General features: G+C 46.7%; 1 protein-coding gene across 1 annotated transcript in view; it reads right to left on the reverse strand.

Annotated features, from left to right (window-relative positions):
* The window catches only part of ACSL5 (acyl-CoA synthetase long chain family member 5), a 96355-nt gene extending 93469 nt beyond the window's left edge, over positions 1–2886 (reverse strand). Inside the window, exon 1 of the mRNA XM_030202733.1 lies at positions 2664–2886. The gene's annotated coding sequence lies outside the window, so the exon portion shown is untranslated. The remainder of the gene's footprint in view (positions 1–2663) is intronic.
* Between the last annotated feature and the right edge of the window lie 21778 nt (positions 2887–24664).

The raw sequence follows: 24664 nt of genomic DNA on the forward strand, positions 1-24664 counted from the left end.
GGCAGAACAGATCTTCTTCACAGTCGACTGCCGCATTACCTTCCAAGTTCCATGCGGCTGCTTTTCCCCTCAGGCGCGCGTGCTGTGTTTTGAAACCGAGCATGCGTGACCTGAGATATAAAGCAGCCGCAGGGGCAGGCCATGCAGAACTGTGAAGAAGCAGTGCTGGAGTGCAGGAGAAGACTCCTCTGCTGGTGGGGCCTTGGGATTCCCGCCAGCCAAGGTATTTCCAGTTGTGCCGGGCGGCAGCGATCCTGGGGTGGGGGCAGCAGCGATCCGGGGGTGGGCCCTGCGGTGGTGGCGCCCCTGCCCCAGGCCCGGCTCGGTCTCTCGGCGGCCTTGACTCATAGTACAAGGTATGATGTGATTCTACATATGTATACTTGATCTTGATTAGTCCTTGCCATTTTCAGGGAAGAGACCATAGACGTCTGCCCAGCATTGGCCTAGTAAGCTAACTTCTTAAGCTGAAGCTGAATCTGTCCAGCCATGATCAGAGCACGACCGTAGAAGTTTGTCCAGTACTGGTTTTGCTTCCCAATTACCGGTGTTGCTTCCTAATCTCCGCTAAGCTTCTGTGGATCCATTCCTTCTAAACAGGATTCTTTTGTGCTTATGCCAAGCAGTTTTGAATTCCGTTACCGTTTTCATCTCCTCCTCATCCCGCGGAAGGGCATTCCAGGTATCTCTCACCCTCTTTGTGAAAAAATATATTCCTGACATTATTCCTGAGTCGGCCCCCTTTCAACCTCAATTCATATCCTCTTGTTCTAGCACCTTCCTGTCTCTGGAAAAGGTTTTTCTGCAGATTAATACCTTTCAAATATTTGAACGTCTGTATCATATCACCCCTGTTTCTCCTTTCCTCCAGGGCATACATGTTCAGACCAGCAAGTCTCTCCTTGTGCGTCTTGCAACGCAAATCGCATACCATTTTCGTCCCTTTTCTGTGAACCGCTTCAAGTCTTTTTTTCATCCTTAGTAAGATACGGCCTCCAAAACTGAACATAATACTCCAAAATGCCATGAGTTCAACGCCAATCAATAGTATAAACCAGGGTTTCTTGAACTTATTTAAAGAACTTACTTAGAGATTATAAATAGAGAGCTTTATGTAAAATTAAATTAAATGATGAAAATATGAGAATATTAAAAAATTTGTGTGTAGAAAGGAGAAATTCTCAGAGTTAAGACTCACCCAAGCGGAATGCCACCCTAGGGTTAAAGGTTATTCCTAGAGGGTGGACAAATTTCTCTATCATTGAAAATCTCCCATATGTTCATATGAGCAGCAGTGAACAAACTTGAGTGCTCCCAATCCAAAAGTGACAATCACAACAAATGATATAGTTACTTTTTTACCAATAATGAACTAAACCTATCTATTTATATCCTCATGTGTAAGAACTGCTCACGCATGCATGCATCCCTCATTTACTCTTTTCCTCATACATGTATCACAGTTATACTACATTTAATCTAGAAGATAAAGTAAAATGTTAACTTATGATGTTAACTTATGTTCACATTTATATCTTGAAGATATTATTGACTCAACACTGATTTTTGTTCACATATTTGATACGAATTATTACCTATAACCGCTATACAATGAGCTCCAACAACTTCAAGCTGTCAATACAATCCAACTCTAGTCTCTGTATTGTCTGCTACTAACATTAGAAGGAGCATATGCGAATTATATGAGAGAAAAACACATGTATTGTGAAAAGGGTCCACTGCTTCCCAGCAAGGTGGAGCCGTCCACCAGCCGTTTTCCAGATCTCACCACAATTGCAGACAGTGGTTAGGTCAAACGATTTTTATTATCAAGCCAATAACAGCTGTCACAAACTTCAGTACATAGGTTATCCCCAAACAAGCAGGTTCCAACCACATAGGCTTCCAGTAAAGCAGGTAAATAAAGCAGGCTTCCAAATAAGTCAGGCTTCCAATAAAGCAGGTAAATGAAGCAGGTTTCCAAATGCATCAGGCTTTCATTAAAGCAGGTAAATAAAGCAGGTTTCCAAATAAATCAGGCTTCCAATAAAGCAGGGGAATAAAACAGGCTTCCAAATAAGTCAGGCTTCCAATAAAGCAGGTAAATGAAGCAGGCTTCCAAAATCATTATTATGAGGCTTTCAATAAAGCAGGTAAATAAAGCAGGTTTCCAAATACATCAGGCTTTCATTAAATCAGGTTTCTCTCACCTCCAACACCCTTCCAAACCCTCAGGAGCTGGCCATCCCTGCCTTGGAACTCTCCCACTCCAGAGGTTTCTCCCCCCTCCTGGGATTCCTCCCCCCTCTGATCTACCCCTCCTTCCATATAATCCATCCAATCATCTTCTTCCCTCTCCACTCCAGCTGGGCTGCATGGTATATTGATTGCGTATCCAGGGGAACTGAGCTTCTTCCTTCTGCCTGTCCCTAGTGGGGGACGAAATTATAGGCTCAGCCTGGCTATCCCCTGGATCCCTCTGCTGGAGCTGGGAATCCATTCCCTTGTTTCCAGATTACTCTCTGCCTCCCTCCTTGCAATGGCTTCTGGTACTTGTATTTCAGGGTCTAAATGCTTCATCCTCATGGAATGAGCCTTGGTTCCGTCCAAGGTCTGGATTTTCCGGGATATTAAATGGAATTCACCCACCATGTCCCACTAACCTCATGAAGTATTCAAAAATCACACCTGCAGCTTGAATCTTGGCTGAGTCCCTTCAGACCTGTTGCATTTCACAAGTTACTCACAGCTGGTCCTCCTCTCTGGATCTCTTTAGTTCTGAACAGCTCTCACTCCTCATCTAGAGCGCATAAAATTGCTATCAGTTGCCTTCAGTGAAATACAGGTCAAGGCAGGCTTAGAGCTCAGAACTAGGCCTCCAAAAATCAAAGACCATGTCTGACTCGGATAATGTCACTGCAGCAAAATGCCGAATTAAGCAACTGAGAGGCTGACAGAGGAAGACAGAATCTGTTCTCAAAACAACAGGTGGACAGAGTCAAATAACAAGACACTAACAAGAAGTTGCGAGCAAAAGATATTTTGGTTAAGGCAGATACCAGTTGGTCAGACGAATGTAAATAAGAACATCCAGGGGGGCTGGGGGGGGGGGCTGAAGGGAAACTTGGAAACATGTGAAGTCATGGCAATCAAAGATGTTGATGTCTAAAAGTTACTAGCTGATAATGTGCAAAGATTGCCGGTGAGAAAATGAAATGCTAATAGGGATCAATGGTAGGGTATTGGTGGGGAGACTATACTAAATGGTGACGGCACCCAGTGGCCGATGCGACCCCCTCCCGGCAAAATTACACCCCCCCGGGTGCAGCGCGACCCCCCCCCCGGTGAAATTAACCCCCTCCCCCCGGGTGCATTTTTACCTGCTGGGGGGGGGAGGGGTGCCGCGCGTCTGTTGGCTCCGAGTCCGCTCATTCCCTGGCTGCTGCTCCCTCTGCCCTGGAACAGGAAGTAACCTGTTCCACGCAGAGGGAGCAGCAGGGAGGGAACGAGTGGACTCGGAGCCAACAGGCGCGTGGCACCCCCCCAGCGGCGTGCACCTGGGGTGGACCGCCCCCCCCCTTGGTACGCCACTGACGGCACCAGATGTGGCACAGAGCTCTGCTCTCCCCATCTGAGAAAAAAGTGTCTCAGAAATGCTCTGCGATGATATTGTGTTAATCTTTTGGTAAGTAACTAATAAACTTTCGGAGAGCTACCTTCTCATATTTACAGAGTCCCAGTGTCCTTCTGCTTGTGGAGTGTCTTAGTTCTCAGGCTGTGTATAACGGTCTGGGAGCTAGCGAGGAATGAGTAAATTAAAATATTTACAAGAGCAAGCGGGCCTAAGGGATTTCCTCTGCTTGTCTCAAGGCTTAGCTGGCCATGCAGAGAGGCAGCTCCTTTTGCTTCTCCCCAGTAGCTACAAGCCCCCCCCCCCCCCCCCCCCCCCCCCGCTCTTTAGCAGCATATCACCCAGATCTGGCAAAAATTCCCCAACTCCTCCCAGGGCCAGAGCAACAGGGTCATGAAAACATAAGAACATAAGCGGCCATACTGGGACAGATCGAAGGTCACATGTACCTGGCAAGATCTCAAAAGAGTAAAACAGATTTTATGCTGCTTATCCTAGAAATAAGCAGTCCATCTTAATAATGCCTTGTGGACTTTTCTTTTAGGAAATTATCCAAACCTTTTAAAAACCCTGCTAAGCTAACTGCTTTTACCACATTCTCTGGCAATGAATTCCAGAGTTTAATTACACTTTGAGTGAATAAATATTTTCTTTGGTTTGTTTTAAATTTACTAGCGTGACCCTGAGTCCTTGTATTTTTGGAAAGAGTTAACAAGCAATTCACATCTACCCATTCCACTCCACTCATATCATATCTTCCTTCAGCCGTCTCTTCTCCAAGCTGAAACCCCTAGCCGCTTAGCATTTCCTCATAGGGAAGTCGTCCCATCCCCTTTATCATTTTGTCACCTTTCTCTGTACCTTTTCTAATTCCCCTATATCTTTTTTGAGATGCGGTAACTAGAATTGCACATAGTATTCAAGGTGCGGTCACACCATGGAGCGATACAAAGGCATTATAACATCCTCATTTTTGTTTTCCATTCCTTTCCTAATAATCCTAACATTCTATTTGATTTCTTTGTTGCTGCAGCACACTGAGCAGAGGGTTTCAATGTATCGTCAACGGTGACACCTAGATCCTTTTCCTGGTCAGTGACTCCTAATATGGAACCTTGCATCCTGTAACTGTAGTTTGGGTTCCTCTTTCCCACGTGCATCACTTGCACTTAAACATCATCTGCCATTTGGATACCCAATTTCCCAGTCTCATAATGTCCTATTGCAATTTTTCACAATCCTCTTGTGATTTAACAACTTTGTGCCATCAGCAAATGTAATTACCTCACTAGTTTTTCTAATCTCTATATCATTGAAAAATATGTTAAAAAGCAGTGTGCTAAAAATTAGAGCATGCTAAGCGTGTAGACACCCATAAGGAATATTTTGAGCATCTACACAGCGCATGCCAATGCTTAGTACGCGCTAAAAACATGAGCGTGCCTGTAGCGCAACTTACTAAACAGGGACCTTGGTATCCAAAATAATCCTCCAAAAGAATGGGGGAGACAAAAGATAATCATAAAGAAGAAATTAGATACTACCAGTGGCATAGCTACTGGCCCCCCATGGATATGGCCCTGGACACCCCTGCCGATGACCCTCTCGACCCTCCCTAATGCCACCAACCCTCCCCCGCCACCACCGTTGCCATCTGGACGTCACTCACAGAAACAGAACGAAGCCTTGCGCCAAAAGAAGAGGACCTCGGTTGGCGGGGGTTGGGGTCCCCCGCCATCAAAGGTAGGTGGGGGAGGGTTGGCGGTGGGAGGGGTTGAGAGGGTCGTTGGCGGGGGGGGGGGGGGGGCAAAGCTGTTGGTGGTGGCGGCGGTGGCGCCAGGGGGGGGGGCTAAAATGTGCCCCCTCACATCGGGCTCTGGACCCCCCTCCCACCGAAGTCTGGCTACGCCCCTGGATACTACTATCCATAAGTAAGGAAATGAACTTTAGAGGCCAGACTTATCATTACTTCTTAGTGAGATAGCCGATATAAACCACGGTTCAGGGTCCTGCATAGCAGTTACAGGGACTTGACCTGTGGCAACAACCTTGTTACTCAAAAACATATTAATTGAGATGGATCAATAAAAACATAAGTTTGAGATTGATACTTCACAATACATTTGTAAGGAAATTTCAGAAAAAAATAAGCCTTCCAGAGCCAAAACTTGGGGACGCATTAACAGGAATTGTCTCCTATGTTTTTGTGTAGCTTTACCAACATCAGTATGTACTTGCACCTTCAAAGAACAAAAAAAGAAGGATACTGTTTACTACTACTACTACTTAGCATTTCTATAGCGCTGCCAGGGTTACGCAGCGCTGTACAAGTTTAAATATGGGGAAGGACGGTCCCTGCTCAAGAGAGCTTACAATCTAAAGGTAACAAGCTATGTAGTCAGTATAGGTATCATGAATGGGGAAGGTGGTTAGGCGCCAAAAGCAAGGGAGAAGAGATGGGCCTTGAGTAAGGACTTGAAAATGGGCAGGGAGGGTGCACGGCGTATGGGCTCAGGAAGTCTGTTCCAGGCATAGGGTGAAGCGAGGCAGAAGGGGCGGAGTCTGGAGTTAGCGGTGGTGGAGACGGGTACAGATAGGAGTGATTTGTCCTGAGAGCGGAGGTTACGGGTGGGAACATACGGGGAGAGGAGGGTAGAGAGGTAATGGGGGGCTGCAGATTGAGTGCACTTGAAGGTCAATAGGAGAAGCTTGAATTGTATACGGTAGCGGATCGGGAGCCAGTGAAGTGACTTGAGGAGAGGGGTGATATGAGAGTATCGGTTCACGCGGTAGATAAGACGTGCGGCGGAGTTTTGGACAGATTGAAGGGGGGATAGGTGGCTAAGCGGGAGGCCAGCGAGGAGAAGGTTGCAATAGTCAAGTCGAGAGGTAACGAGCGAGTGGACGAGGGTTTGGGTGGTCTGTTCAGAAAGGAATGGGCGAATTTTGCTAATATTATAGAGGAAGAAGCGACAGGTCTTAGCTGTCTGCTGGATATGGGCAGAGAAGGAGAGGGAGGAGTCGAAAATGACTCCGAGATTGCGGGCTGAAGAGACGGGGAGGATGAGGGCGTTGTCAACAGAGACGGAAAGTGGGGGAAGAGGAGAAGAGGGTTTGGGTGGAAAGACAAGGAGCTCGGTCTTTGCCATGTTCAGTTTCAGATGCCGGTTGGACATCCAGGCAGGAATGTCGGAAAGGCAGGCCGAAACTTTGGCCTGGGTTTCGACTGTGATGTCGGGAGTGGAGAGGTAAAGCTGGGTGTCATCAGCATAGAGATGGTACTGGAATCCATGTGATGAGATCAACGAGCCCAGGGAAGAGGTGGGAAGAGGTGCACTAGCGTTTTTAGCGCGCGCACGCTAATGATAGAGACACCCGGGGCCGGTCTTAGGCATGGGCGGTAGCACAGGGACCCGCGCTCCTAGGGGCCCTGCATCTCTGGCACATCTGTCCTCCTGTCTCGGAACACCTCCCTGCTCCGTACCTTAATGTACATCTACATTTCAGTAGAGAGCATCAGACAGCGGCAGCGATTTTCATATTCCGTCAGGCTACCAAGCCCAGATCCTCCTCGCTGCAGTGTCCCGCCCCTTTTGATGTCACTTCCTGCTTCTGCAAGGGCAGGATGCAGCAGCGAGGAGGCTCAGCAGCTGACGGGATATGAAAATCACTGCCGCTGTCTGCCGCTCTCTACTGAAACATGGTGGATAATTATCAAGGTATGGGGTGAGGAGGTGGGGTTCCGAGAGCTCTAAAGCTTCTTTTAAACTCTGATAAATTATGGCTTATGGTGGTGGGCGCAAGAGGGGAGGTGCAGGCGAGGGGCGCTAGTGGGGGGGGGGGGGGGCGGGCACGGGTAGGGTTACCATATGGCTCCAGAAAAAGGAGGACGGATTGAGCCAGCCGGGTTTTACTTCCATTGCTTTGAAAGCAATGGAAGTAAAACCCGGCTGGCTCAATCCGTCCTCCTTTTTCTGGAGCCATATGGTAACCCTAGGCACGGGGCCCCACTGAACTGGTCTGCACAGGGCCCCGCAATTGCTAAGACCAGCCCTGGAGACACCCTTAGGAATATATGGGTGTCTAAAGCGTTAGCACATGCTAAAAATGCTAGCGCACCTACAGCGCGGCTTAGTAAACAGGGCCCGATATTTAAAATACAATTTCAAGAGCCAATCTCGCAATCTCTTTTCAAAGTCTCTCTTTGCCTTCCTTGCCATTCCTTATGCTGCTTTCTGTTATCTTCTTCCTTTTTTCGAAGGATGTTCCTTTTGCTCTAATACCTTCCTTCACTTCACTTTTTAACCATGCCGGCTGTCTTCTATCGTCCCTCCAGGGGTGAACTGTAAATTAGCTCGGGGGATTTTTTTTCTAATATGCTAAAAATAAGCTAAAATATTTAGACTGCTTTTTGGGAACCAGCAAAGAATAAAAAATAGATACATTAAAGCAGTAATTAATCAAATGGTGGTCTTCAGCATGTTTACAGTCCCATTCCCACCCTCTTTCCCCCTTCAGACTCATCCCTTTCCTTTCTCATTCCTCCATAGCACTCCCGATACCCTTATACCTGCATCTCATCCTCTCCCCAGCCCTTCTCCACACTTCAGCCCCCTTCTCTGACTTCTATCTCACACCTTCACAGGGGCGTAGCCAGACTTTGGCAGGAGGGGGGTCCAGAGCCCGAGGTGAGGGAGCACATTTTAGCCCCTCCCCCCAACGACGCCGACCCCCCCCCCCCGCCATTGCCGACCCCGCCGCAGCCACCACCACCAACTTTGCCCCCCCTGCCAACGACCCTCTCGACCCCCCCCTCCCACCACCAACCTGCCGTCGCCTACCTTTGCTGGCGGGGGACCCCCAAACCCCGCCAGCCGAGATCCTCTTCTTCTCGCAAAAGGCTTCCTTCTGTTACTGACATCCTGCACGTACACGTCAGACTCACAGAACGAAGCCTTGCAGATCAGTTGATCTGCAAGGCTTCGTTCTGTGAGTCTGATGTCCTGCACATTGAACGTTGTACATGCAGGACGTCAGAAGCAGAAGGAAGCCTTTTGCGAGAAGAAGAGGACCTTGGCTGGTGCGGGTTGGGGTCCCCCGCCAGCAAAGGCAGGTGACGGTTGGCGGCGGGAGGGGGAGTCGAGAGGGTCATCAGCAGAGAGGTCCAGGGCCAAATCTATGGGGGCCCAGGCCCCCCTGGCCCCACGTAGCTATGCCACTGCTTCACACATACCCCCCTATTATTCACCTAATTGCCAAGGTTCCACTTCCCCCTTCAAATTTCTGCTCATTTTCAGAGTCTCAGCTCCATTCATCTCTAGATTTCTGATCTGCTTTCCCATGCTGTCTCTTGAGTCCCCACCCTCCCCTTAATCTCTGAGGGGTTCTTTTTACAAAGGCACGCTAATCGTTAGCACACACAAAACATTAGCGAGGCCCATAGAAATATATGGCCGACTCTAGTGAGTGCTTAATTTTAGCGCCTGCTAAAAACGCTAGTGTGCCTTTGCAAAAGGACCCCTGAATCTTCATTCTTCCTACGCACTTCTCCCCAGATTCCATGACTCTTCTGTCTCTTCACTCTCCACCTAATCCCTGCTTTGGCTTTGCTCTCCTCCCCTCCCCCAATCCACAAGTCTTCCTTTACCTTCAGTCCTAGAAATCCACCCCCTTCCTCTAAGGCAATCCAAAAACCGATACTGCTATTGTTTATTCTCCGTTCCCTATGAGGCACCTCCATTTACCTCTCTGCTCCTTTTCCTGCCAGCATAGGTGTTTTCAATTAGTTTAAAGCGCCTGCAATAGCACGGTACATGCTTTTTTCAACCCCCCCCCCCCCCCATGCCTGTACCATTCAAACATCACCTTTTTGAACCATGTGGCACCTGTGAGTTTAAACAACTGACATTTGAACCAAGTGAACCATTGGGAGCTCAGAAAAAGCAGTCTGCCTTGTGCTGAAGGATCTGAAAACATCAGGGCCAAGCAGGAGGAAACTGGAGCTGGAGGAAGCTTAAATGGACTCAAAACATTGGTGTTAGGTGGGAGGAGGAGGTAGCAAGGTAAATGATGGTGCAAGCTTTTGGTCATGGCGGATCTAGTATGCTTGCAACTTGTACCTACTCACAGCCTTCATGTCCACAAGGCCAGCCTGACCATTTCACTGGGCATGCCTGAAAATCCAAAGGAGCAATCTGCCCCTTGTTCCCTCCAAAAACCATGGAAGGATACATCTACTGAAATGAGATTGAAGGGGGGCAGACTCAGGAGGAAAGATGTCAGGAAGTATTTTTTCACGGAGAGGGTGGTGGACGCTTGGAATGCCCTCCCACGGGAGGTGGTGGAGATGAAAACGGTAACGGAGTTCAAACATGCATGGGATATGCATAAAGGAATCCTGTGCATAAGGAATGGATCCTCAGAAGCTTAGCTGAAATTGGGTTGCGGAGCAGGTGGGGGGAAGAGGGGTTGGTGGTTGGGAGGCTAGGATAGGGGAGGGCAGACTTATACGGTCTGTACCAGAGCCGATGATGGGAGGTGGGACTGGTGGTTGGGAGGCAGGAAATACTGCTGGGCAGACTTATACGGTCTGTGCCCTGAAAAGGACAGGTACAAATTCAAGGTAAGGTATACACATATGAGTTTGTCTTGGGCAGACTGGATGGACCATGCAGGTCTTTTTCTGCCATCATCTACTATGTTACTATGTATGTTACTATGTGATGTAATGGAGTCTCCATCGTATCACAATAAACACACAAACACTAAGAGCAAGGATTCTAGAAACTTCTCTATTGTAAATATAGTGGACAACTTTTGGGGTCCCACTATACTGAAATCGAGAAAGCACTGGATAAGAACCAAAGATCATTATTGGAGAAAGATTAAGGGGAAGGTCAAGGTAAATTGGGAGGACCAGGTTAGCATTACAGCCCTTATCTGCTATCATGGCATCTGCTTCTGTATTTATATAAGCCTCTTGTATTACAGGTGAAGACTACAAACTGATAATATTATTTATAGAGTGCATCATTGTAAGCTTCAGTGGACAACGTAGTTCATATGATTACAAGGTTTTCTCCTCCAAAGATTGTAAAATTGAAGCTCGAGTACAGAGAATTTAAGAGGCTTGTTTCAAAGTCACCCAGTGAATGGAGATTAGAACAGTCAGCTCATGGTCTCCAGGATTTAGTGAAGGGAAATCTTGCCTCACCAATCTATTACATTTCTTTGAAGGGTTGAACAAACATGTGGATAAAGGTGAGCCGGTTGATATTGTGTATCTGGATTTTCAAAAGGCGTTTGACAAAATACCTCATGAAAGACTCCAGAGGAAATTGGAGAGTCATGGGATAGGAGGTAGTGTTCTATTGTGGATTAAAAACTGGTTAAAAGATAGAAAACAGAGAGTAGGGTTAAATGGTCAGTATTCTCAATTGAGAAGGGTAGATAGTGGGATTCCCCAGGGGTCTGTGCTGGTACTGTTGCTTTTTAAACATATTTATCAATGATCTAGAGATTGGAGTAACTAGTGAGGTAATTCAATTTGCTGACGACACAAATTTATTCAAGAGGATTGTGAAAAATTACAAGAGGACCTCACGAGACTGGGAGACTGGGCGTCAAAATGGCAGATGACGTTTAACGTGAGCAAGTGCAAAGTGATGCATGTGGGAAAGAGGAACCCAAATTATAGCTACGTAATGCAAGGTTCCACATTAGGAGTCATCGACCAAGAAAGGGATCTAGGCGTCGTCGTTGATGATACGTTGAAACCCTCTGCTCAGTGTGCTGTGGCGGCTAAAAAAGCAAATGAGGACGTTATAATGGCTTTGTATCGGTCCATGGTGCGACTGCACCTCGAATATTGTGTTCAATTCTGGTTGCTGCATCTCAAAAAAGATATAGTGGAATTAGAAAAGGTGCAGAGAAAGGCGACAAAATGATAAAGGGGATGGGACAACTTGTCTATGAGGAAAAGCTGAAGCTTCTAGGGCTCTTCAGCTTGGAGAAAAGATGGCTGAGGGGAGATATGATAGAGGTTTATAAAATAAGGAATGGAGTGGAACGGGTAAACGTGAATCGTTAGTTTACTCTTTCCAAAATACTAGGACTAGGGAGCATGCGATGAAGCTACAAAGTAGTAAATTTAAAACGAATCAGAGAAAAGTTTTCTTCACACAATGTGTAATTAAACTCTGGAATTCGTTGCCAGAGAATGTTGTAAAGGTGGTTAGCTTAGTGGGGTTTAAAAAAGGTTTGGACTGCTTCCTAAAGGAAAAGTCCATAGACGATTATTAAAATGACTTGGGGAAAATCCACTGCTTATTTCTGGGATAAGCAGCATAAAATGTATTGAGCTTTTTTGGGATCTTGCCAGGTGACCTGGATTGGCCACTGTAGGAAACAGGATGCCGGGCTTGATGGACCTTTGGTCTGTCCCAGTATGGCAATACTTATGTACTTATATAGGGCTACCCCTCTCTGCAGTACTGCCAAGTAAGGCTGAATACATTTGCAAGTAATTACAATCAGTGTTAATCACTGCAGTACACAGAGAGACCATTTGACTCACCATCTAAGACCACAGTTAGATGCAGCCCACGCTGCCTGCTAGGCTGTGTCTGTTTGGTGTCTCGCTGCTGCAGTTTTTGATTCTCAGTATGGGAAAAATGAAGATGGTGAATGTGGTGCAACCTGGGATACCTGTTGGTGATACAGCTGGAAGTTTGCCAACCATACCATACAACACCCCTTGGAACTCACTCGCTATCAGTCCTCATTACAACTGTTTCATGTGTCATCTGCTTAGCCAGTATGTAGTAATCAGGCAAACTGAACTAATGGTGAATGGTTTGTCAGCACAAGGCGCTTGCTGTACGACCTTCTTCTGACTAAATATTTACATGGCAAAGATTGGTAGAAACATGATTTACATATCAGATGTCATAATGGTACAACATTCTCTCTTACTCAGTGTTCTGAGTTCAATAACTTGTGTAGTAGTTTGACTCAGTTTCAAAGCGGCACAGGGTGGGAGGTTTTAAGCTCTTGAGGAGGCCAAGATTTTTTTCTGGCTAGGTCTGTCAGTTCAACTGGGTCACATGGCAACTCTGTGTCTCCTATACTTTGCTTTAATGCTTTCAACTTAGGGATATGCATGGCAAACATTTTGAGTTCAATTTGTATTCAGGTCAATCCCTCTCATTTTGAGATTCTGAATTATTTGGATCATTTGAGTCCATTAACATCAACAGAGCAAACAATTTTGTGCTCCAGCAGTAGAATTTTACATCCATTTGTTCACCAAACTTGCCTAAAACGTGCTGCTAGACATCTGCCATAGAGACAACCACAAGCCTAGACATCAAGAGTGGCACTCAGATTCCATAGAACCATATGGGGTCAAAGGGCACCAACATAATCATGAAGACATACCCCTTGATATTCAAAACCATTTGATCGGCCAGGAATGGTTATCCGCCAATTTTCAGCTTGGGTTTGGTGGGGAGGGTCGCTGGACATGGGTAGCTGGAGGGGGGAGGGGAGGGTCGCTGGACATGGATGGCTGCAGGGGGGGCAGGGAGAGAGGGAGGTGGGGAGGGGTCCTGAGACCAGAGAGGTGGGGGTGGGGAGGGGGCCCTATGAGAGGGGGGGTGGGGGCTCACACTCACTCACTCACTGTCTCTCACATACACTCTCTCTGACACACTCCCTGTCTATCACACTCTATCTCTCTGTCACACACACACAGTCTCACACACACAGACACTCTGTCTCTCACACACTCTCTCTCTCACACAAACACACACACACACACACACACACGCTGTCTCTGTCTCTCTCTCATTCTCTCTCTGACACACACACTCCATCTCTCTCACACACACTCTCTCTCTCAAACATATACACTCCGAGGAAAACCTTGCTAGTGCCCGTTTCATTTGTGTCAGAAATGGGCCTTTTTTACTAGTTAGCAATACATTTGAGAGACTGAGGTCATACTCCACATACTCTGGCTTACGAGTAAGATTCATGGCACAAAAAAAAACCTTGAAAATTAGAGTGTTCAAAGCAGGCAGCTGCAGTACCTCTTTAGTACAGAGCTGTAGGGACAATTGACTGGACTCAGTTGGGGTCATAAAGGGACACTAGCACAAGCCTAAATACTATGATCCAGTCTCAAATAAAAGACTCAAGCCTTTGGGTACAAGGAGCCTTTGAGAGGCTGAAAGCAGTCTAGGAAGAATGTACAGCGTTGGCGGAGAGGAACAGGCAGTTGATCCAACAGCTAGCCAAGTGGCAACAAGGTCCCAGAACAGAGCCTGGAAAGGTGCAGGAGTATCAAGGGGTGAAGACTCCAGAAAACATCTGTGATAATCCTTCCCAAGGATCTAAGAGGATTAATACAGGGAGGTGTGAACAGAAATTAACAGGGCAAAGAGATCCTGTAGGAGACTCAAGAGATGGAATCAGTAAGTGTGAGAGTAATGGCGGGGAGCTCAAGGATACCCCTGGGCACCAGCGACCCTTATCGGAGAGACCCTTCCAAATTAATAATAGTGATCAAGTGACTTCTAAAGCTCACCAAGAAGGAGGGAAAGGAAGGACATACCAAAGAGAATGTGCATGTATTGCATATAAAAAGAGTATTAGATTACTTAGCTTTAACTATAATAAGCACTTCCCCTTGTTTCTAGAGTTCCAAATGTACAAAAGGAATTACAGAAAAGTAAAACCATTTAGATGTACTGAGTGTAATAAAAGTTTTACTTGTGTGAAGTGTAAGCTTCACTCACCTTTCATGTCTAAACAGGCATTAAAAGATCCATAGCCAGGATAATATGATGGGAGTCTCACATAGCCCTCTGGCACAGAACAAGGCTCCATTGACTCAAATGGCTGTATCCAAGGGTGAAGCTTCGAAACAGCCAGAGCCAGTGGCCACCAGCAAACCTGTATGGCGGAAGACCAACTGAAGGAACCCTTGATGACCTTAGAGGAGAAACAACCATCAATGAAGGTGTTTAAGCCTGTGAGGCTCGTGTCAGAGCAACACCTATCATTTCAAATGGAGGACGGACTAGATGTCCAGAAGAATCTGGGAAAAGCCACACAGATGGCTGACCAGAAGCTTGAGTTGCTTCAAAGGAGATATGAACTGGAACCTAGAATCGGTCTCCAGGAAGTCCAGACTGAGACAGGTAGCAAGACAGGCCTAGAAAACCAGATGTGCAAGCCTATAACAAGATTGGGCCCTGAAGTAGTGGACCAGGATGTAAGCAGTCCAGCTGAGTCAGAAGATGAAGATGAAGTGGGGGAATTGAGAACCCCTGAGTGGAGCCGGGGAGCTCAGCCCTGTACTGCAAGGGGTAGCATGCCTTCTGGATGCATGAAGCAAGGGGGCGAAGTGCAAGACAATGTGAGGTTGGATGTAATTGGACCCTGAAAGTTGGGTCAGTCGAACTTACCGGAAGAGATGTTCCTAGAATGGAGAAGAAAGGTTCGAATATGGATACAGATGGTGAGGAGGATACCTTGAACCAAGTACTCCAGCTGGTTTGAGGCCTTCTTGAGGGTGGAACCCAGGAATTGCCTTTTGTCGGTGAAAGAAGAGGCAGTCCTTGGTGAAGATTTGTAATGTCCACGAGAGGAGGAGATCGGGGTGCAACTGGGGGTGTGACAGGGCCCAATGGTTGCCAAAATGATCTTTCCCCGTTCATGTATGAATGTGGAGAGAATGGCATGATGGAGCTGGTAGGATGCTTGAGGTCCTGGGACAGCCTCGGAGACTTCTGGCTATCATGGGAGCCCCGGATGTCCTGGGGAGTGTTAGCCCTTGACCCCTCACTGCAGGTAGTGGCAGGCACTCAACATGGCATGGTTGAGCTGAGGGTGGGGGGGTATATGAGGCAGTGAGGGACATAGTGTGGCTATCCCTAGAGCTATTCGCTGTGGAGAGTTGCAATTCAGCCACCTTTGCAGCAGGTGGCATTAACCTTGCTGGTCAGAGATTGAACTGGAGATTTACTATGGCAGGATTAGTGCATTATGGGAACATGAGGGCAACTGACAGGAAAGAGTGGTTTCACAGTAGACTTGAACCTAAAAGCCCTGAGACAGAGCAGAACAGAGAGAGGTCCAGAGGAGAAAGAGGAGCAGCCCCAGAGTATGCCTTGACTGAAGACATCCCAATGCTGTGATCAGGCTGAGGTAAGCCCTTGTGGCAAACTGGTTGAACTTTTGTAAGTTTGCTGGAGGTCTGGCTGGAGACAGGCATGATATGTAGAGTAGAACGGCAAGGCTATGTTTGGGGTGTGGCAACCCCACAGCCGTGGACTATGTTTGAGCCTGCCAGCAGAGGCTGGCTTACTGCTGTTTGCTGAACCGCCGGGGTTTTCCTCATTCTCTGCGAAGCAACAGGCCCGACAGTAAATGACAATAAATACTAATAACTGTGTTCTTGAACCGCAGTGGTTTACCCTTGCTACTACTACTCGGCTTTGTGAAGAAACAGGCCTGGGAATTTGGGTTCTTGTGAATATTTATTTTTGAGTTTTACCCTTTTTGTCTGTCTGTATTATTTCCTCCAGTTCCTCTCAACCTCTGCTCGGGGGTCTCATCTCCCCCTAATTTTGGGGTGACAAGCCATTAGGGGTCGAAGATAGGGGAGGTTATATAATGTCCAATACGATCTTTGGTTTTGCTGTGTTGCTGAGCTGAGGCATTTATGTTGGGTCGGTAGGGTACGCCTTATTGAACAGGTTTTTAGTGATTTTGTTATTATTATTTTACTAGTAAAGAAGGCCCGTTTCTCAGAGCAATGAAACGGGCGCTAGCTTGTTTTTTTTTTTTTTGGGGGGGGGGTGACTCACATACGGAGAGCAGGAGCATGGCCATCCAAATGGATTTCTTCTGTCAGCGCTGTTCGTGTTGTCGGTGCTGCAGTGTAAGTGAGCGGTTATGTCTTCATTGCCGCTAGCGCTCCGTTTTGTCCAGTGTTAGTGCTCCGCCCTCGTCGTCATCACGTAGTGACGCGAGGGCGGGGCACACACTGATGGGGAAAGCGGCTATCTCGACGCCCCAACTTCCGGTGGTGGCTTCATTTAGAACGTTGGGGTTGTGAATTATATAGATAGATTATTTTAGTGATTTTATTAACAAATTAACACATGCGTCCAGCTTTTCCTACATAGGCACACAGTTTTGGAATGCATTACCACTTGATGTGAAAAAAAATGCCTGACCTAATCAACTTTCGGAAATCACTGAAGACCTACCTCTTCAACAGAGCATACCACAACGATCCATCGTTTGAACTTTAGCGCATTACTGCTTTAACTGTTATTTCGATTGTGATCTCTTTATACCTGTTACCCATATTCTTATGTAATTACTAATTGTATCTTTTACTCTGGTATGGCGGAACAATGTAAGCCACATTGAGCCTGCAAATAGGTGGGAAAATGTGGTATACAAATGTAACAAATAAATAAATCAATCTGAGATTCTACATGGAACGTTGCTACTATCTGAGGTTCTACATGGAATGTTGCTATTATCTGTATTTGTTTACACCAGAGTCTGCAAACGCTTCTCTGGTACTATGTAAGCCACATTGAGCCTGCAAATAGGTGGGAAAATGTGGGATACAAATGCAACAAATAAATAAATAAAATTAAGTTGGGGTGGCATTTGCCACCCAATAGTGATGCCTCTGCTCCAACATCATCCCAGTGGAGAGTGGCAGGGCAGTTTATCATACCAGGCAGAAACAGTTAGTGGCATGAATGGCTGTAAAAGCGCTGAAAGTGGAACAGAACAAGCAGTGGCCTAGATAGGTCAAACAATAACACTGAAAGTGAAAAGTAAGGCTTTCTTTTTTTAAATTTGCATTCTTTTCAGGTCCAGCCATCGATAAAAATTGAAACCAGGGTGTGGAGGAGGGAAAAGAAAGAAACACAAGCATGGAAGCACGCACTGTAATTTGATAAGCGTCTGTTCTTTGAATCAAGGTTAAACAGAAGCGGAACTCTGCTGACCTTCACCCTTCACTTCATTAGGGCATCACTTCCTAAGATGATCTCATTGGTCCTTGAGTTGCCTCACAGTAAAGTCAAATATATTGATTTGTACTTTCTTCTAACAGAGTGTACAAAGATATAAGGTGTAAAGAACATTTGAGCTTCATCGGGACTTTTTTTTTTTTGGCTTCTTTTCCAGGGGTTGTGATATTTATTTATTTATTACACTTATAGCCCACATTTTCCCACCTATTTGTAGCCTCAATGTGGCTTACATAGTACCGGAGAGGCGTTACAGACTCCGGTGTAAACAAATACAAAGTGATGTTGTGGTAAGATAAAGTTCATGTGGCACAGCCACATAGGGAATCATACAACGGAAGAGTTGTGTTATGTCCATTACGTACTTTAGTTTTGTTGTGTTGCAGATATCAGGCATTTAAGTTGGATCGGTAGGGTATGCCTTTTTAAACAGGTTAGTTTTTAGTGCTTTCCGGAAGTTTAGGTGGTCGTTTGTAGTTTTCAAGGCTTTTGGTAATGCGTTCCATAGTTGTGTGCTTATGTAGGAAAAGCTGGACGCGTAGGTTGATTTGTTTTTGAGTTTTTTGCAGCTTGGGTAGTGCAGATTTAGGTACGTTCATGTTGATTAGGATGTGTTTCTAGTTGGTAGGTCGATCAAGTCTGTCATGTATCCCGGAGGTTCACCGTATTCAGCACTTAACCACGTAAGTTGCATCAAATCAAGCTGCAATCAAGCTATCTTTATGCAGTGTCACTTAGATGGTTAAATGCTGAATATCGCAGTTACTCGCATAAGAGATAGCCAGCCATATAAACCCAGATAGTGAATGCCAGTGCCTAGACATGGTCTGGCATTGAATATCCAGGAATAATGTCGGCAGCATAAGAACATAAGCGTTGCCATACTGGGACAGACCGAAGATCCATCAAGTCCAGAATCCTGTTTCCGACAGTGACCAATCCAGGTTACAAGCACCTGGCAAGATCCCAAAACAGTACAATGCATTTTATGCTGCTTATCCTAGAATTAAGCAGTGGATTCTCCCCAAGTCTATCTTAATAATGGCTTAGGCTTTTTAAAATCCTGCTAAGCTAACTGCCTTTACAACATACTCTGGCAACGAATTCCAGAGTTTAATTACATGTTGAGTTAAGAAATATTTTTTTCCCGATTTGTTTTAAATTTACTACTTTGTAGCTTCATCGCATGCCCCCTAGTCCTAGTATTTTTGGAAAGAGTAAACAAGCGATTCATGTCTACCTGTTCCGCTCCACTCATTATTTTATAGACCTCTATCATATCTCCCCTCAGCCGTCTTTTCTCCAAGCTGAAGAGCCCTAGCCACTTCTGCCTTTCCTCATAGGGAAGTCGTCCCATCCCCTCTATCATTTTCATCGCCCTTCTCTGTACCTTTTCTAATTCCACTATATCTTTTTTGAGATGAGGTGACCAGAATTCCACACAGCATTTGAGGTGCAGTTGCACCATGGAGCGATACAAAGGCATTTATAAATATCTAGCCCTAAGTCAACTATCTTATACAAGATTTACTCTTTCATTACTATCCAAAGTTGAGGCACTTCAAGGCTTTAGTCAGCCAAAGGCAAAATTAAGAAAAGAAAACCTAGCAGAGACAATACTTTTGCAGGCTAATGGTGATGCCCCTCAGCAGCTCACAGAAATGCTGCAAGGCTGTTTGGTGCTTCTTGCTGAACCACATGCCAGTAAGGTACAGTATTACTATTATAGCCCATAATATCTTGGCACAGCTGCAAGTATTAATGCTGCAATCACAAAAAGATTGGGATCCAGTTAAGCAACAAGGGGCAATGGGTAGAGCGTTTTATGGCTGCTAATGACTGTTTGGAGAACTTGTCACAGAAAGCAAAGTCCAGCTTCACGGTCTTATAAAAATCATTAAGCAGCTGTATGTTTGTTACGCTTTTGCCCTGCAAGAACCCAACTCTTATGGAAATATCATTGCACCTACTACTACTACTATATATCATTTCTATAGCGCTACAAGGCATACGCAGCGCTGTACACCATACACAAAAAAGACAGTCCCTGCTCAAAGAGCTTACAATCTAGATAAGACAGGCAAACAGACAGAACAATAAGGGTAAGGGAGTAAAGAGGTGAGGATAAAAGGACAGGGCAAGTGAGTAGTGGTTAGGAGTCAAAAGCAGCGGTAAAGAGGTGGGGTTTACGTTTGGACTTGAAAACGGCCAAAGACGGGGTTAGACGTACAGGCCCGGGTAGTCTATTCCAGGCGAGAGGTGCAGCGAGATAAAAGGAACGGAGTATGGAATTAGCAGTAGAGGAGAAGGAGACATATAGAAACATACATAGTAACATAGTTGATGATGGCAGAAAAAGACCTGCACGGTCCATCCAGTCTGCCCAACAAGACAACTCATATGTGCTACTTTTTGTGTATACCCTACTTTGATTTGTACCTGTGCTCTTCAGGGCACAGACCGTATAAGTCTGCCCAGCACTATCCCTGCCTCCCAACCACCAGCCCCGCCTCCCACCACCGGCTCTGGCACAGACCGTATAAGTCTGCCCAGCGCTATCCCTGCCTCCCAACCACCGGCTCTGGCACAGACCGTTTAAGTCTGCCCAGCACTATCTCTGCCTCCCACCACCAGCTCTGGCATAGACCGTATAAGTCTGCCCAGCACTATCCCCACCTCCCAACCACCAGCCCCGCCTCCCACCACCGGCTCTGGCACAGACCATATAAGTCTGCCCAGCACTATCCCCACCTCCCAACCACCAGCCCCGCCTCCCACCACCGGCTCTGGCACAGACCATATAAGTCTGCCCAATACTGTCCCCGCCTCCCAACCACCAGCCCCTCCTCCCAACCACCGGCTCTGGCACAGACCGTATAAGTCTGCCCAGCACTATCCCAGCCTCCCAACCACCAGCCCCGCCTCCCAACCACCGGCTCTGGCACAGACCATATAAGTCTGCCCAGCACTATCCCCACCTCCCAACCACCAGATGGGTCTGACTTTTATGTGATCCTATTTATGTGGTTACCTTGTCCGGTTAAGTGCTGAACATTGGCACTTAACCAGCCAAGTGATGGCTCCACCCCCCAAAACGTTCCCATGGTAACCGGTCTCACATCACGCGCTGGTCAGACATTTTCAGCGGCACTGTCCGGTTACGCATGTGATCAGTAAGCCCCGAACAGCAATTTATTTATTGCATTTGTATCCTACATTTTCCCACCTATTTGCAGGCTCAATGTGGCTTACAGCATTTTGTTATGACATTGTCATTCCAGGATATCAGATACAATTAGTAATGCACAGAGATTATGTATGGGAAGAAAAAAAAGGAAAGTGTTAGGCGGGTAAGTATAGAAGGTGGCCTTTCATAACTGGGGTGGGTTGGTGAGGTAGTTTAGTAAGGCTATGGGTTCTCTTTGTAGGCCTTGTTGAAGAGATATGTCTTCAGAGATTTGCGAAAGTTAGATATTTCGTCAATAGTTTTCAGGGCTGTAGGTAGCAGTGGCGTAGCGAGGGCGGCTGACACCTGGGGCGGGTCACCACTGCGCACCCCCCCCCCGGGTGCAGCGCGGAGCACCCCCCCTCAGCGTGCGCACCCCCATCGGAGCGCATTCTTACCACCGGCGCTCTGCCCCGAGTGCACGTTGTCACTGGGAGCTGCGTTGGCTCCGCTGGTTCCCTGCTCTCTCTGCCCCGGAACAGGAAGTAACCTGTTCCGGGGCAGAGAAAGCAGTGAACCAGCAAAGTCGACACCCCCCCAGCGGCGTGCACCCGGGGCGGACCGCCCCACCGCCCCCCTTCCTACGCCACTGGTAGGTAGTGTATTCCACAACTGCGTGCTCATGTAAGAGAAGGTGGTGGCGTGCATCAGCTTGTATTTTAGTCCTTTACAGCTGGGGAAGTGTAGATTGAGAAATTTGCGGGATGATCTTATGGCGTTTCTGGGAGGCAGGTCCACGAGGTTTAGCATGTAGGTTGGGACGTCTTCGTGAATGATTTAACTGACCCAGAGCCGTTTCTGGCGGATTAAATTGTTTCGAATATCGAACACTTAATATATAGAAGTATGACACACTGCTCACTTTTTTTTTTTTTTACATACAGTGGTGGAAATAAGTATTTGATCCCTTGCTGATTTTGTAAGTTTGCCCACTGACAAAGACATGAGCAGCCCATAATTGAAGGGTAGGTTATTGGTAACAGTGAGAGATAGCACATCACAAATTAAATCCGGAAAATCACATTGTGGAAAGTATATGAATTTATTTGCATTCTGCAGAGGGAAATAAGTATTTAATCCCTCTGGCAAACAAGACCTAATACTTGGTGGCAAAACCCTTGTTGGCAAGCACAGCGGTCAGACGTCTTCTGTAGTTGATGGTGAGGTTTGCACACATGTCAGGAGGAATTTTGGTCCACTCCTCTTTGCAGATCATCTCTAAATCATTAAGAGTTCTGGGCTGTCGCTTGGCAACTCGCAGCTTCAGCTCCCTCCATAAGTTTTCAATGGGATTAAGGTCTGGTGACTGGCTAGGCCACTCCATGACCCTAATGTGCTTCTTCCTGAGCCACTCCTTTGTTGCCTTGGCTGTATGTTTTGGGTCATTGTCGTGCTGGAAGACCCAGCCACGACCCATTTTTAAGGCCCTGGCGGAGGGAAGGAGGTTGTCACTCAGAATTGTACGGTACATGGCCCCATCCATTCTCCCATTGATGCGGTGAAGTAGTCCTGTACCCTTAGCAGAGAAACACCCCCAAAACATAACATTTCCACCTCCATGCTTGACAGTGGGGACGGTGTTCTTTGGGTCATAGGCAGCATTTCTCTTCCTCCAAACACGGCGAGTTGAGTTCATGCCAAAGAGCTCAATTTTTGTCTCATCTGACCACAGCACCTTCTCCCAATCACTCTCGGCATCATCCAGGTGTTCACTGGCAAACTTCAGACGGGCCGTCACATGTGCCTTCCGGAGCAGGGGGACCTTGCGGGCACTGCAGGATTGCAATCCGTTATGTCGTAATGTGTTACCAATGGTTTTCGTGGTGACAGTGGTCCCAGCTGCCTTGAGATCATTGACAAGTTCCCCCCTTGTAGTTGTAGGCTGATTTCTAACCTTCCTCATGATCAAGGATACCCCACAAGGTGAGATTTTGCGTGGAGCCCCAGATCTTTGTCGATTGACAGTCATTTTGTACTTCTTCCATTTTCTTACTATGGCACCAACAGTTGTCTCCTTCTCGCCCAGCGTCTTACTGATGGTTTTGTAGCCCATTCCAGCCTTGTGCAGGTGTATGATCTTGTCCCTGACATCCTTAGACAGCTCCTTGCTCTTGGCCATTTTGTAGAGGTTAGAGTCTGACTGATTCACTGAGTCTGTGGACAGGTGTCTTTCATACAGGTGACCATTGCCAACAGCTGTCTGTCATGCAGGTAACGAGTTGATTTGGAGCATCTACCTGGTCTGTAGGGGCCAGATCTCTTACTGGTTGGTGGGGGATCAAATACTTATTTCCCTCTGCAGAATGCAAATAAATTCATATACTTTCCACAATGTGATTTTCCGGATTTAATTTGTGATGTGCTATCTCTCACTGTTACCAATAACCTACCCTTCAATTATGGGCTGCTCATGTCTTTGTCAGTGGGCAAACTTACAAAATCAGCAAGGGATCAAATACTTATTTCCACCACTGTATTTCTTTATTGAGGTAGTCTTCCGCTCAGCCATCTCTCTCCTCTCCAGTCTGTCCAAAATTCTGCAGCACGACTTATTTTCCGCCAAAATCGTTTTACCCACACTAGCCCACTCCTCAAGTCACTTCACTGGCTCCCTGTACGCTTCCGCGTACAGTTCAAACTTCTCTTACTGACCTTTAAATGCATCCATTCTGCAGCCCCCCATTACCTTTCCTCTCTCATCTCTCCCTACATTCCTCCCCGTAATCTCCGCTCGCTGGACAAATCTCTCTTGTCGTCCCCCTTCTCCTCCACTGCTAATTCCAGGCTTCATTCCTTTTCCCTCGCGGCACCTTATGCCTGGAATGGACTTCCTGAGCCTGTACGCCTAGCTCCATCTCTACCTGCTTTCAAATCTATGCTGAAAACCCACCTTTTCACCACTGCTTTTGGCTCCTAACCACTACTCAATTCCCCTATCCTTGTTCCTTCTCACCCAGCACTTTCCTCGCCCTTAATTGTCTTGTCTGTCTGTATTTTTAGATTGTAAGTTCTATCGAGCAGGGACTGTCTCTCTGTGTCAGGTGTTCAGCACTGCATGCGTCTGGTAGCGCTATACAAATGTTAATAATAATAATAATAAAAGGACACAGACCCGAGATGTGAAACCGTCCTCGCATATACACACAAGTTTTGTAGTTATTTCAGAACATACCAGGATAAATATCCAGCCAGTGGCGGTCAGCATTCTTTCACCTTTATGCCTCGATATTCAATGCCAAGCCAGGTCTGAGCATTGGCATTGGAACAGTTAAGTTCTGGAACTCGTTGCCAGAGGTTGTAGTAACAGCAGTTAGCGTATCTGGGCTTAAAAAAGGTTTGGACATGTTCCTGGAGGAAAAGTCCATAGTCTGCTATTGAGACAGACATGGGGAAGCCACTGCTTGCCCTGGGATTGGTAGAATGGAATGTTGCTACTCTTTGGGATTCCGGAATCTTGCTACTATATGGGTTTCTGCCAGGTCCTTGTGTCCTGGATTGGCCACTGTTGGGAGCAGGATACTGGGCTAGATGGACCATTGGTTTGACCCAATAAGTTCTTATGTTATCTTTTATGTGGCTACGTGCAATATTCAGCACATAAGATTGGGCCGCATACAACACAGTCCTATTTGTCCGCTTAACATAGGCGGGTTACGTACTGAATATTGCAGTTAACCGCTTAAATGCCGACTTCGCCTCTGGACGGCCCAGAAAATCACTGGCTTCGTTTTAGTGGCACTA

This window comes from Microcaecilia unicolor, chromosome 5 (genome assembly GCF_901765095.1).
Source record: "Microcaecilia unicolor chromosome 5, aMicUni1.1, whole genome shotgun sequence".
Lineage (NCBI taxonomy): Eukaryota > Metazoa > Chordata > Amphibia > Gymnophiona > Siphonopidae > Microcaecilia > Microcaecilia unicolor.